The 13,885-nt window shown below is 40.3% G+C and overlaps 1 non-coding gene and 1 pseudogene across 1 annotated transcript; both read right to left on the bottom strand.

The window, feature by feature from the left end:
- Positions 1-1,539: 1,539 nt before the first annotated feature.
- On the bottom strand, positions 1,540-4,096 carry LOC102430290 (annotated as a pseudogene).
- An 8,849-nt stretch (positions 4,097-12,945) lies between these two features.
- Positions 12,946-13,077, bottom strand: LOC111825748. The gene has a single exon (XR_002828939.1). It is a non-coding gene; the product is annotated as a small nucleolar RNA SNORA51 (small nucleolar RNA).
- Between the last annotated feature and the right edge of the window lie 808 nt (positions 13,078-13,885).

Here is a 13,885-nt window from a genome sequence, read left to right as displayed (position 1 = left end):
GTATTAATATATTTTTGGCAGGGAGCTAAACTCTCCATTGAATTCAACAGTGGATTATATGAACAGTAATTTCTACATTTACTGGCTTTGTTTACACTTTCATTATACCTCTACTGCATTATCTGATGTCTTCATATAGTTTTCAATCTTATAGCCACTTTAATCTCCTCCTGCACTCAGCATATCTGAGTGAGTTTGTTGGCATAAGGGAATTTTGAAGGTTATATTACAGTACATGAATCAACAGAAAATGAAATGCACTGGAGACATGATCAGCCAGTTTTAATTCATTGCAGAAAGTTATAGATACCAAAATGCATTTAATGTAATCTGATCTCTTTATTCAGTCCTGAATTTATGAGCAATTCACCAGGAGTCAAATGACAACTTTGTTTTAAAAATAGTAGTCTATATTGAATGCCATTTTAATATATCTCTGACATATTTACATTTAAAGAGTAGAGAAAAGTGGAATCTTTGAACATAAATTTCTCTGTTCATAGAAAAGAAAAGCCCAGGACGGATGATACTTTTGTTCACTGAAACATTATCTGTCATTGTAACAGGTCAGGTTGGTGATAACAGTTAAATAAATCCCGCTCATCAGTACAGCTGGTAAACAGATTAGAAACCCCCTAGATTACTGAACATTTCATTTGAAGGAGGAGGCAAATAACGTCATTGCGCTCAGCGCTATGAAAAACATTCTGTGTCAGCAAGCCTGCTCTTTGCCTAGAATGATCAAATGTTCTTGGTTCAGGCTGGTCAACAAGAAGATATGGACGGTGGCTTCCCAGACAATTTCCCTAACAGCAACACAAATAGATGGTAAACATCAATCAATTATTGTTTGTTTATAATACGTGATCCTTCACTCGGGATCCCAAGTTGTTTTGGTAAGGTTGACCCCATCAAAATCACTCCTGTTACCTGGGAAGAGATAAGATAACCCCTTCTCACTCATATTGAGAAATCTTTTCTCACACACCATAGCATTGGAATTTAGGTTGAAGGGCAAATGTGGAAATACTACTTGCTATTTTTATTTTAACATACAAAATTTATTATCCATTTCAAAGCAAACAAATTTTTTTGTGTGTCTTTGAGAATTTTTTTCTGTGAAATGTATTTTTTTTAAATTAATAGAAGAGCGTGTCTTACCACATACACTGCCCCCAAATAAATAGAATATCAGCATCATCAAAAGCACACAAACACACAGTTTTCCAGGGTACAATACAAAGTAAATTTTGATCATGTTCTTACTTGCATTTACTAAAAATGTGAGAAAGACTGTAAATCAATCTCTAAATAATTATCTTGCGTAAAGAGAAAAGTATAGCACAATTATTTCACAGAAGGTTTTGGGGAGATAACTTGAGAAGACTTTGCTTTAAAAGATATGAAGAGATATCACAAATCAAGTCACATGTCTATAACATTAAAACATGGAATTGTACTTCATCAAAAATAAAAGTAAAATAGCTGAAGAAGGCTGTATACTGCCCCCGCCCCTCCACACACACACACACACACACATTATACTAACTTCTGTTTTTGGCAGGAATTAACAACCTTTTCCATTATTAGGAAAATGTGCTCTGCAAGCTCTTGGAGGGCACCACGGCCACCATTACACTTGTAAACACACCCAACAGCCTTCTGGGCCGTGGAACAGGCATCAGCAGGAACAGCACTTAGGCCCGCTTGCTGCAGGCACTCCTCATCAGACACTTCATTTCCAAGATATGTCACTTCTTTCCAGCACAGGCCCATTTCTTTTCTCCATTCATCTACAACTGCTAGCTTGTCCGGTACATTGACTTCCATTTTGCAATCCAGTTTTAAGGAAGAGAGTGTCTGCTTTGAACAGGCCCTTTCTGAAATTAATCTCACCTCAATACCACTTTTCTTTAATAAACTTATGCCAATAGCATCTTTTACATCATAAGATATTATTTCTTTTTGGTCTCCTGATACATAAATGTGGCCATTGGTGAGACATCCATCAATACTGCAAGCCAAAATTTTATCTCAAACTTCTCTTGGCCAAAATAGCCATATCTTAGTACTCGTTGTTTCACAATAGGCCAATCAATATCCACATCTATGTCCACACTGTGATCAGCGTGCATTTTACAGTAGGCCATTTTTCCACCCTGTAAGTAACCCATCTCTATCAAATGTCTCTTGGCAAAATAAAATGAGCCAAATATATACATAAAGAGCCAGGGTCCATAACGTCCGAAACAACCGAAGGGACGACCGAATGCCAGGCTGTGCATGCAGCAGGCTCAGGTAGGCAGGACTGGTGAGCAGGATGAAATGCTGACTTCTTGGAGAGAGAGAGAGCCAGGGCTGATCAGCAGCTGCCACCGCTGCTTGTGAGGCCCAGAGAGAGAAGCAGGGTCTGATCCGCAGCCTTTGTGGCAGCTGCTGCTCAGCCCTTGCCCCTCTCTCTTTCTAAGCCTCGCCAGCAGCTGCGCCTCTCTCTCTCTGAGATGTCAGCAGTTCAGCCTGCTCGCCAGCAGCCTGGGGCAGCTGCTGATCAGCCCCGCCTCCCTGATCAGGACCAGAGACGCTGACTGGCATAGAAACCGACCAGTCAGAACCAAATCTGGCTGAACTGCGAAGAGCCAATGGCTGCCTAGGAGGCGGAGCTTTTGATGCTGACTGGCGTAGAAACTGACCAATTAGAACCAAATCTGGGTGAACTGCGAAGGCAGAACCTAAGGTGGGGGTTGTGGAGGGGTTTTAAGGGCAATAGCTATTTGGTGTTAGGTGTAAGAAAGTGGTTCAATTTTTAAAGACCAGTTTGGCAGTATAGTGCATATGGCTGGCTATCAGTCCAGATATAGGGATGATGTATTTTTGTCTGCCAAGAGCATCTCCTCCTGCTGAAAAAGACTTCCCCCCACCCCCATTTAAGCAATCCTATCCTATATAATCTATCTATACTAATAAAAGGGTAATATGCTAATTAGACCGGGTCAACCAGCCATCTTCTGGTCATCTGATTTCCTTCCGGACAAAGCCATGGTAGTGGGGGCCAAGGCAGAGGCAGTTAGGGGCAATCAGGGAAGGGCAGTTGGGGACAACCAGGCAAGCAGGGGCGGGCCATTGGGGGCAAGATCAGGTTGGCAGGGAGGGCAGTTGGGGAAGAGATCAGGCCTGCAGGGGAGGGCAGTTGGGGGTGAGATCAGGTTGGCAGGGAGGGCAGTTGGGGAGATCAGGCAGGCAGGCAGAGGCAATTAGGGGCAATCAGGCAGGCAGACAGAGGCAGTTAGGAGCCAGCGGTCCCAGATTGCGAGAGGGATGTCCGACTGCTGGTTTAGGCCCACAGGGATCAGGCCTAAACCAGCAGTCGGACATCCCCCAAGGAGTCCCTGATTGGAGAGGGTGCAGGCTGGGCTGAGGAAACCCCCCTGCCCCCATGCACAAATTTTGTGCACAGGCCACTAGTTTTCATATAACTCTCCATCCCAATCTTGTTGACGAGTTCATTTAGCTGGATTCAAATTCAGAGGTTCAGTCACTTCACGAATTCCTTTCTCAATTTCACTTTATCAAAATTGATGGCACCTCAAAACAGAGAAAACAGAATCATATCCTTCTTCTTGAATCATTTCTGCAACTTTTTGAAGGTCAGTAGGATGTAAACATGGTTAAGTAGCTTGAATATTACCTACAATGTCAACCTCATTGTGCTAAGAAATGATACAATGGCATCTAATGAGGTAGAGCTGTCTTTGAAACTTCAGAACTTCTTCGATGAACTTGTGCACCACATTGTTTGGCCACATTCTCAATTTCATCATGGTCCATTGAAACCCACACACTCTGGAAGACCCCTGAGTCCAGGGCCGCATGCAGGACCCAGCCAATGAGCGGGACACCTGCCAGATGCTTAATGTTCTTCAAAGGGATGCCCTTGCTGCTACCCCGGGCCAGAATTAAGGCCGCCAGGTGTGAGGTTCTCCACACACCAGCCCTGGCTGCAGCGGGAGTTGCGCTGTAGCTTCGGGGGCCGACCCTGGGATGGCAGCCTCCGCGGGTTGGAGATGGAGGTTGCGACACTCTTCTCCACTGAATCCATTTTCCTCCCACGTTTCCTCCCCAGCTTCTCCACATCCGGGAGCTCTTCTCTCGAGAATTTCTTATTGTTTATGTAAAAAAACTATGTAATTTTATTAAAGCCCAAGGAAATAACATCCTTTGATGAGCATCTTAGCTTATTAAATGTGGGAATTATTTTCATTATTATAAAAACATACTGTACAGCACTTATAAAGAACAATTACATTTAATAATTATGTTTATATTAGTTATAAATATAATTGTATAAAAATATATTTTATTAAGTATGTGAAATAAAATTGTAGGTTTCATAACCAATTTTTTGTAATAACTAGTGGCCTGGTACATGGATTCATGCACATTGAAAGGAAATTAATTAGAAGAAATATTTTAATATCGCTATTTGCCCTTTCTCTATAATGGAACTGTCAACCAAATTCACGATCGACTATGACAGATTAAAACACACGCATGCAATTGGTGCCAGTGAGAGCTTATATGTATCTTGCATGTGCGAGTCAACATTTATTTTTAAATTGCCAGTGTGAGTCATATGTACTAGCCGGTTGGTCGGTCAGATGGTCAGACAGATGTATGGTCAGTCACTTAGCCTTTAATATACATAAATAGCCTTCTGATGGAGGTCATTCTGAGTGATTAGCTTAATTGATAATTTTGTAACTAAAATTGAATTCTGCATTACTTTAGAATTAGAACATTCATGGTAAACATTTTACTAACAACAATAAAATGACTATTCTTATTTAAGAGTTGTAAATTTCCATTCTAAAAATATCCCTAACCAAAAATTGACTACTTTTAAATAGTACTTTTATTATTTAGTTCATTTTACACTGGAAAAATAATGACATAGTAGTATATTTCCTTTATATTTATTTTAAATGTAGATCATAACACCCTGGCTGGTGTTTCTAAGTGGTTAGAACATTGGCTCACATACCTAAGGGTCTTGGATTTGATTCCTGGTTAAGGGCACATACCTGGTCAGGACAGAGTGCAACCAATCAATGTGTTTCTCTCACATTGATATTTCTCTCTCTCTCTCTCTCTCTCTCTCTCTCTCTCTCTCTCTCTCTCCCCTCCCTTCCACTCTCTCTTTAAAAAAAAAATCATTGGAAAAATATATCCTCAGGTGAGGATTAACAACAAAAAAATAAAAAAATAAAAGTAGATCATAAGGATGGTAGAAAAAAAAAGAGTTGACATATTGGAAAAGAAAGAATTAATTTGCAGAATCAATGGCCAGCTATCCTAAATTTTTTAGTTTAGAAATCAGTAGTAAAAACAATTCCTTAGAATCTCACAACGACAGTCTGTCCAAATAAACCTATATCCCCAGAGAGAAAGCTTAATCCAATCTAGTTTAAACAAAGTGAAGGGTGATTTTTCCAGAGTCCAGCAAACGTCATTGTTAGAAACTACTTCTTAATATACAGCCTGAGTATTCCCTTGCTCCATTTCATCTAATTGCTCAATTTCTTTTGTGTTTCTTTCAAAAACTGACTAGCCATACCCTCCCTCAGTTTCCACCCATTCAAACTACATTTAGTTCTTTATGTTTTCATTACAGTTCAATTCCTCTAATCAAAGTTGTTTACATTTCTCATTTTTACCCTTTTTGGGGGGAGGGGAAAAATCTGTGACACAATAGTGTTTTAATTATGCTCTTTTAAGTGGTATAATGAAAGAGGCTTTTCTAGCTTATAAACACTGAATTTGTAATACTGTAGCTCAATTTGTGATGCCTATGAAAATCATATCCAAGGAGCTTTACCATATTAACAATTTATTGTATTTCTTCCTTTTAAATATCTCTATACTCTGAAATTCTCAGGATAAATCTCAAGTGATCTTTATTTTCTATACCAGTACAACTTTTCATGGTTATGCCAAGTTTGCCAAATAGAATGAGAAATATACATTGTAACTATGAGCAATCTTTTACAATCTTAATAACTATTTCAACTATATTTAAACTAGAAGCCCAGCATGTGAAATTTCGCAGTCCCACCCACCCACGTGGCCTCGCTGTGCTCGCAGACCTGCCCACCCATGCATGCCCCGCCACGCTCACAGCCCAACCCACCCGCGCCAGTCTTTGGTCGTTATGGCTAGGGCCACAGGCCTTTTATAATATCGATTGCAAAAGTGAGCACAGCCCTGACTGGTTTGGCTCAGTGGATAGAGGGTTGGCCTGCGGACTGAAGGGTCCCAGGTTGGATTCCGGTCAAGGGCATGTACCTGGGTTGCGGGCACATCCCTAGTAGGGGGTGTGCAGGAGGCAGCTGATTGATGTTTCTCTCTCATCGATGTTTCTAACTTTCTATTCCTCTCTCTTCCTCTCTGTAAAAAATCAATAAAAACAATAAAAATATATTTAAAAAAATGAGCACAACAAAAATATAATATCTTTAACAGAAAATGGAAGCATTAACACCATCTTGGGTACACAGTCTTTAAATAAAAATAACAAATGATTTAAATTGTCATTATTTTGTTTTACCTTTGGGATGAAATGCCAAAAGTTGTATTAGGCATCAGAGTTGATTTTCTTTGACTTTAAGGCAAGAAGAATGGTGGTGCTGCTGGAATAAATGGAGTAATTGAAAGCAGTAAGGTTTATGATGAGGAACCATGAGAATGGAGTCTTACACAACAGTTTGGAGGAGGATATGCCTTTAACTTAAAAGCAAGGGCTTAGAAAATTAAAATCAGTTTTTGTGGAGGATAAGTGCCTGTGGTCCACTTACACTATCTCAAACCCCAAATCAACAATCTCTCATTCTTTTGCATCTTTCTCCATTCTTTCCTCTAACTCAGCACTTCTCCATACCTACCTTTAGGAGTTGGCTTTTAAGAAATTGAGATTTTATCCATTCTAGGAAAGTTAACATTTTAACAAGATTTTGCAAGTAAAAAGACTTCAAGATTTCAGGTGTGTAGAAGATACTTTTATTTCTATTATTATTTTGTAATTGTTATTATTGAAAGTGTTACATAGATTCTCCCTTTTTCCTGCATTAACCTCTTCCAGCCCACTCCCATGCCCCCCAATAGAAGATTCTTTTAAACATGATGCTGTGCCGAAACCAGTTTGGCTCAGTGGATAGAGGGTCGGCCTGCGGACTGAAAGATCCCAGGTTCGATTCCAGTCAAGGGCATGTACCTGGGTTGCGGGCACATCCCCAGTGGGGAGGTGTGCAGGAGGCAGCTGATCGATGTTTCTCTCTCATCGATGTTTCTAACTCTCTATCTCTCTCCCTTCTTCTCTGTAAAAAATCAATAAAATGTATTTTAAAAAAATAAATAAATAAAAAAATAAACAAGATGCTGTTTGCATAAATAAGTTCAAGGTTCTTGAGTGTGGAGTCCATATACTTACTTCCTTCAAATTTCAATTGCATTATAAATGTTGTAAATCATTTAGATATAATAGTAAAAATCCTATATAAAAAAAGGATAATATGCAAACCCACCAAATGGCAGAATGACCGGTCACTATGACATGCACTGACCACCAGGGGGCAGACACTCAATGTGGGAGCTGCTCCCTGGTGGTCAGTGCACTCCCCACAGGGGGAGCGCTGCTCAGCCACAAACAGGGCTGATGGCTGGCAAGCACAGCGTGGTGGCAGGAGCCTCTCCTGCCTCCAAGCAGCACTAAGGATGTCCAGACTGCTAAAGGGTGCAAAGGGTGCAGGCCGGGCTGAGGGGACCAACCCCCCCCTCCCCGCCCCCCCCCCCCCCCAGTGCACGAATGTCGTGCATGGGGCCTCTAGTATTTTATAATTATCAGAAATGTGATAGAACTGGTCAAGTATATAAAACCAGTTATGCAAATTGGCTAGTATGAGTAAGAATTTCTTTGTTTGGTGCTAACATTGAAACTTTTTCATTTTGGTAGAAACTACTAGCAAGACAAAAATATATGAGGGTCAACTTTTTTTGAAATATCAATCATTATCTTGTCCTGATAACCTGTTCCTGCTCCACCAATTTCTGTTTAGTTACATCTCTGCAGTATGCTGTCTAGGACACCTCTTCATTTTGCTGCATGGGCAGTCATGTCTTCTTGAAAACCATGGGTCTGCTTACCATAAATAATCTTAAGAACAGTTACGCTCTTGATAGGAACAAATGAAGCAATGGTTAATTGATGACATTCATAAAAGAATAAACAAAGCAATATTACAAATATTAATACAATTCGTGGTCTTCATACCAAACTTTGAAATTTGTTTTTACCCACTGATCAGTAATTGAATACAATTAAACATTGTTCCATTATATGTGCATTAATTTGAATATTTATAGCTCTTTCGCATTTAGAAATTTGCTAACTATATTGCCAGTGCTATCTTGGAGTGCAAAAATAAAAGAAAGCACTGATAGAGAAGTCAAAACAGAAAATAAAAACTCTGAGTGTAGTTGAACCCAAAGGTTAGGGGCAATGGTGTGGAAAGGAAAGCTGGGATACAAAATGATGCCTGTTAATTCATAGAACAACTGCATTTACCCATTTGAGGTAATGCAAATGCATGATAAAAGTAAAATGACCAAATCCAATTATATGCATCAATTCTATCTTCTTGAGCAATTATCATTCTTTCGTAAACTGTAATTTTGGCCACTTGTGTGTACCAACCCTTAATTGTCAGTAATTCTCTAGTTTTCTAGCATTTTGTAATGAGATATTTTAGCATACAACACTGCCGCTGCCAGCTATTTACATTGTAGAACTGAATTGCCAAACAGACATATAAAAAACATGGGAGGCAGCCACTTGCAGCATTCTTAAATATTTTGCTTACTTACTTGATATTTAGAGACAGCAAATTATTGACAGAATCAGTGGTAATATTGAGGGTCCAGGGCCATGGCTACTATTTTTCTTTCCATGTCATAATCTCATTAAGAATTATAGAAATCTTTTTCCTGTTTTAAATGATACCATGTAGGCAAGAAAAATCACAACTGCTGCTGTTGGTTATTTGGTTGTTACTAAAACTCTCTATTTTTCTTGGAAATATAATTTTTAACAAACTCCAGAAATAGAAACTTTCATCATATACAAACCAATTTTTCAAAAAATGTCTGTGTGTACTTCCTACAGGACTGGAGACTTGAATATTTTCCATATAACCAAGTCAGTGGGGTGGTGGAATTGTCTAGAAATTAATGTTAGGGGGAGTTTAGGATGGACATGGTTAGGAACACTCCCTAGATTGCTTCACTCTTTCTTTAAAAAGGAAGCCAGTGGGAATCTTAAATGCATGTTACTAAGTAAAAGAAGCCAATTTGAAAAGGCTTCATACTGTATGATTCCAACTATATGGCAGCCTGGAAGAGGTAAAACTATAGAGATAATAAAAAGATCAGTGGTTGGTTATCAGAAGTGGGGGTGTGGGGAGAGATGAACAGGCAGAGCAGAGGTTTTTTAGGGCAATGAAAATCCTCTGTATGGTATAATGATAGATATGTATCATTGTACATTTGTTCGTGCCCATAGAATGTACAACATCAAGACAGAACACTAAGGTAAACTATGGATTTGGGGTAATTATGATGTGCCAATGTAGGCATACCCTTGGTAAAATAAGTCCCATTCTGGTGAGTAGATGCTGAAAATGGGTGAGATTAAGCATGGGCACCAGCAAAGGGAACATGAGAAATATCAGTACCTTTGGTTTAATGTTTTTGTAAACCTAAAACTATTCTAAAAAAGACAGTCATTGTGTAAAAGAAAGCTATTGCACTGGTTCATCTCAAAGGTGCCTCAGAGTTTCTAGTGGCTTTTAATGACACTTTATATTGGTTGGTTAGGAGAGGGGATGCTGATGGGTAGTAGAAAAGGGTTGGCCAGGGACTCAGAGATTTGGATTCTCTGGAGCCTTTGTTCCTCACTAGTTATGCGATGCATGAATGTAGCCTGAGGGGTCTGAGTTCCTCATCTATCTAATGAAAACATTGATTTATATTTCTACTAGAGGCCCAGTGCATGAAATTTGTGAATGGGTAGGGTCCCTAGGCCTGGCTGGCGATCAGGGCCAATCAGGTTCCCTGCCTCCTCGCCTCCTCCTTCCCTCGCTCCCTTAGCTCCCTGCTGCCGCCACAGCTGGTTGCCCACTATGGTCCGTGCCGCCCCCTGGTGGTCAGCACACGTCATAGCGAGCGAGCGAACTCCCAGTCTCCCCATCAAACTCCCAAGGGGACACTTTGCATATTAGCCTTTTACCTATACTATATAATAAAAGCCTAATATGCTAAGTGTCCAACCATTTGACTGTTCGACCAGTCACTATGACATGCACTGACCACCAGGGGGCAGACACTCCAACCAGTATGTTAGCTTGCTGCTGGGGTCCAGCCCATCAGGACTGGGTGAGACGGGCCATACATTCCTTGGAGCCCTCCCACGGTCCCTCCTCGGCCCCAATCATTCACCGGTGGGGTCCCTCAGCATGGCCTGCACCCTCTCGCAATCTGGGACCCCTTGGGGGATGTTGGAGAGCTGATTTCAGCCCGATCCCTGCAGGCCAGGCTGAGGGACCTCACCGGTGCACGAATCCATGTACAGGGCCTCTAGTATATAGATAATACCTTCAGATATCAATATTTCTTTTGTCAGTTGTATATTTTCCCAAGTATTTCCTTGCTCATGATTATTTAAAACTATTTCTATATACTTACTGTTCTTTGATTAATATCTTTGTATTTGTTGCCTTTTTAAATCTTTCAAAAATAGAATTAGTATAAGTATTTTGAAATGAATAATTTCTTTTCTTATTACTTCTATTATTTGACCCACCTTTTTCCCTATTATTTTTGGACTACTCAATTAAGATTTTTAAAAAAATTCTTCTCTTTCCAAATCTCTCCCTGTATAGATGCCTTACTTTTTGAATTTGATCTTCTTTGCCATTTCTTGTAATGCTTCCTTTGGTCTGTGAACATCCCAAGTATATCTTTCAGAAATCTTCTGCACACCCTATTCTTTTTAGGGTGTCTTCATTGATTATATATCAAAGCCTAGACTCTCTCTTTGAATTTGGAATGTCTCCCAACTTATACTGTAGTTTTTGTTTATTTTTTAGTTTCAACTAACATTCTATTAAGTCCATTTGTATTTGGATATCCATCATCTTATGTTGAAAACTGTATGTAGTACCTTCTCATGCCAAGATGTTTCTGAGTTCTCTTTCTTCTCTGAGAGAATGATGTCATTATCCAAAGTCTCAACTGCTGGAAACATTGGTGACATCCTCAGTGTCTCCTTTCTTATTCTTCATCTCATAGGTCACCGTCCTTATTGCCAGAGTATCACCTTATGTATCCTTATTCCATATACCATCACTCTGGATATATATTTTATAATGCAAACCTATGTGAGGGGAGTTCCAAAAAATTGAGGGTGCTTGCAAGAAGAGAGATTGGCATCTCTTTTATCAGTTGGTCATTTGGCTGAGCCTCTGACTTGTTAGTTTTCCCCGCCTCCACCTGGGCAGGACAAACGTAACTAGAAAGAGATGACAGACCAGGGGAATAGAGGCAAAGCATACTCAGTCACACAAAGGTGTGTGAGTTTCCTACAGGTCAATGGGCATCATAGAGCAATGGGGGCTGGTCCCAGGACTCACAAAGATGCCGTGAGATATTTTAATGGGGGCAGGAGCTAGAAGATTTGGAAGAGATTGAGCTGGAGCTGCTCAATGGCTTGATGAATACATGAGTGAGCAAATCAATGTTCAAAGCAGTGTGCAAAGGCAGATGTGAGGAACTCAAAAAGGAGAATTCGGCAAAAATAATATCTGCATTCCTCTGGTACAGATGCTATTTAAGTACAAAAACATGTATTTTCACTGCTAAAATTGAAAGTCATACCAAGATGCATGTTTGTACTTCATCCTATACCCCTTTCCATCTTGGCCTCTCTTTTACCCCACGAAAGACATAGGATTGCTATTGCATTTTAAAGTGCCTCTTGTGTTTCGTGGTCATAGTTACTCACTGGCTAGTTCCAGGTGTTAACTACCATTTAGTTACTGTGAAGACAATTATGTAAGGCCGTTGTTTCCCCCCCGGGTCATCATTTTCCCTCTTCCCATTTCATAATGCAATACTCTCAAATCATCTGACATAGTTGCTTTACCAGGTTTTAAAGCTGCAAACACAATTTTTTTCATGGTTTTAGACCCATGCCCATGTGATACTCTTCCAGAAAATTGAAGATATGCTACTTTTCTCTCTTAAAAAATAGTACTTTTCATTGCTTTCTGCTGCAGAGCTGCAAACCAATACTGCCATCCACTGTTCCTTTGGATAATCTTTTCCCCAGCAGTTCTTGCCAAGATGTTTTGAAGAAAAACCTGACAACAAAATTAAGTTCTTTGAAAAGATGGGGAGTTTGTTACTTCCAAGCAAGTGCTGCACTAAAGATCATAAAGGAATCAAACATCATGACTTATCTTCTTTTTCCAAATGCCTTGATGGAGAAAATGCTCTCTCAAAATGTGAGCAAGTAAATGAGCAATCTATAGAGTCCACTTCTTCCCGGACATCACAGGACGGGAAAAATCACCTTGTTCTTCTTTGATCACTGTTTAGCTTTGCTTCCCGCAGCTCCCCAGACTCAGGGCTATTTCTCATCCCAGTCACAGTCTAATGATTCAGGAAGAAAACCTGTGTTCTCCAAGCCAGCAAGCAGGGCATCTCTGTTAGTTTTATACAGTGGTCAGAGGAGCCCTCCAACTCTGAGAGGGCATTCCTAATGTCTAACACCTTTGATTTTGTGTCTTTTTTTTTTCTGCTCTCACATATCCCATTTTTTTTTCTTTTCTTTTCTTTTCTCAATGTCTCCCCATTCACAATACAGACCAGGCAAAGAGCCTGAGCTGAGGTGTATATGGGGTAAGTTTACTCTGCCTCCTATTTCTGTACAGTCAGTGTAAGAACACAGCCTGTGGTAAGCACCAGGAGGCCTCCCATCTTTTTTATGTTACCTCTCTTTAGTCTTATTTTTCCTATCTTCAGTTCGATTTCCTATGAATAAATCTATAACGAAGATCAGGAGGAATTCCTTATTTTTCTCTCACATGAAGTAGAACCAACCCTTTAGGTAATATAAACAAAATCCAGAGGCCAGAATTGAAGGCAGATAATGGCACGGTTGGAAGGCCTTGAGGTGACCTGGTCCAATTCCCTGGCTCTACGAGTGAAGAACGTGAAACCCAGAGAGGACCAGTAAAACACCTGGGGCCAGGGAGTCAGTAAATGCCAGAGCCAGGGCAGGACCCAGGCCTCTCTGCCCTGGTCAAAGCCTTATTCCTGCAAAATGCTCCTCCAGAAGCACAGTCCTCCTCTCTGCCTCTGGGTTACAGGACATCATAAATCGCTTTAAAAAAAAACACATATATCTCCCTGAAGGCGTCTTTGTTTCTCCATGCCTCTCCTACCCTTCTCTTGACTCCCACCCCCTGGAAAAGTAGCAGGATGTCTAGGTTGAGAAAGTGCTCACAACAGTAACATCCTTCTTCCATTTCACCCAGGAGAGGAGAAGGTATGTGAGTGTGATGGCCTGGAAAGGGGAAGGGAGGGGAGGACTGTCTGTCCTTCAGTCCTGTTTTATTAGGACAATTGAATGTTATTTTACTTACAGAGATTTATAGCTTCTACATTAGGAGATCTCAGTTCCTTCATTCATTCAGGCACCACTAATGTCTGAACTGCTCTTTGAATTTATGCAGGTCATATTTCCTTATTATCTCTTAAAATAGCCCTAAGGCAGCCC

The sequence above is a fragment of the Myotis lucifugus genome, unplaced genomic scaffold (genome assembly GCF_000147115.1).
Source record: "Myotis lucifugus unplaced genomic scaffold, Myoluc2.0 scaffold_38, whole genome shotgun sequence".
Classification (NCBI taxonomy): domain Eukaryota; kingdom Metazoa; phylum Chordata; class Mammalia; order Chiroptera; family Vespertilionidae; genus Myotis; species Myotis lucifugus.
Note: the sequence above shows the minus strand (reverse complement) of the source record. Positions and strands in the feature narration are given on the sequence as shown.